We start from the raw sequence: 1,397 nt of genomic DNA, 5'->3' as shown, positions 1-1,397 counted from the left end.
TACGATTTTTTTTAATAAACATCGAGCATTTTTTAAATTTTAACTTCAAGGTTTTTGTAAAAAAACCGTGAAAATCCCTTTTTTTATTGTATCAAACTAAAACAAAAATTCTAGCAAACTAAAAATGCACACATAACAATTGAAACACCACCGACGACAACTTGCAATTTTTTTTATGAATCCCTCTGTGTTTCTTTTTTGTGCAGCCATTTTTTATTGAACTTCTCTGGGATGCGATCCTGCATTTTTCAAAAAGAAAATTATAAGTGAATTCCCTCTCGTTACGTTGTCAAACAAATTGTCAAAAGAATAATTTTTAATGATGCTTTTGTGTTCTTGTTTTGTCTGGTCTTTGACTTCGCATTCTATATATCAGAACAGTTGGAATAACTATTGTCCGCTGATTTATTTTTCACCATGTATACTTTCTAAATCTAAAATCATATTGGCCAACATGGCCGTAAATCAACTTTTTTTGGGCCCAACTTATCTCTTCTCACCTATGGCCCAGCTTAAATCACTTCTCCTTTTGTCCACTATCTCGCTGGTTGCATCTTCTTAAATTACATGCACGAACACGCACACGCCTCTGTTTTGAAGCTAGCGATTGCTACACACATAGGGTGATTAAGGACACTATTTTGTCTCCACGTAAACATGAGACTTTTTGCCTAGTTTACTGCGAGTCAGTTCCATCAGAAAGCACACCATATTGTTAAGTAATGGAGGAGTTCGGGGTACGCTTCTTTACTGTACGCTCAGTAGGACTTTGGGGGAATGAACTCAGCAGTTCAGTTTGATGCATGGCGGCCGGTCCAAGGGAAGCTTCGCTGCCGTAGGGATGGTGCATGAGACCAAAGAGAGCATGGGTACAGCTTGAGTACAGGGCGTTGCAGGATAGGTTATTCCCAGCAGTAGCAGGGGCAAGCGGCGACACGAGGCAGACAGTTTCCCACGGAGAAAAGCAGAGGACGGGAGGTGCACTGCGTCCCGTGGCGGCAACAAAGCGCAGGAGCCGAGCCGTGCATAGACGGCGCTGAATCGATTTGCGTTGGAGGTGCTGATCGCCGTCGACGAAGACAAACGCGTGCGAGGTGGCGTCAGTCGCGTTGGTGCAGTTAACTACCAACCACTGATCTGTTCGAAGTTCACACCGCTCCAAACCTGCAGTAGAACACAAAGAGAATCATGGCTGCATGAACTTGGATGAGAGAGGAGCACATGGAGTGGTGGCTCTCACCGGTGGCGTCGGGGCGTGGACACCAGTGGAGTGGATCGGACGGGGAGCACCTTAGGAGGAGGGAGGTGGCGTGCACCAGCGAGGTTTGCTGGGAGATGGGGGATCCTGGTCACGTGCTGCCGAGCCAGGGGATGCGGTCGCCGGTGGCGGTCCGGTG

General features: G+C 46.5%; 1 long non-coding RNA gene across 1 annotated transcript; it reads right to left on the bottom strand.

The window, feature by feature from the left end:
- Positions 1-387: 387 nt before the first annotated feature.
- LOC119331920 lies at positions 388-1,388 on the bottom strand. Its single transcript, XR_005160705.1, has 2 exons — positions 1,241-1,388; positions 388-1,164 (listed from the first exon to the last, which is right to left on the bottom strand). It is a non-coding gene; the product is annotated as an uncharacterized LOC119331920 (long non-coding RNA).
- Positions 1,389-1,397: the final 9 nt, after the last annotated feature.

The sequence above is a fragment of the Triticum dicoccoides genome, chromosome 7A (assembly GCF_002162155.2).
Source record: "Triticum dicoccoides isolate Atlit2015 ecotype Zavitan chromosome 7A, WEW_v2.0, whole genome shotgun sequence".
In the NCBI taxonomy this organism is placed as follows: Eukaryota; Viridiplantae; Streptophyta; class Magnoliopsida; order Poales; family Poaceae; genus Triticum; species Triticum dicoccoides.
The sequence above is the reverse complement of the archived record's forward strand: the minus strand, read 5'-3'. Positions and strand labels throughout refer to the sequence as shown.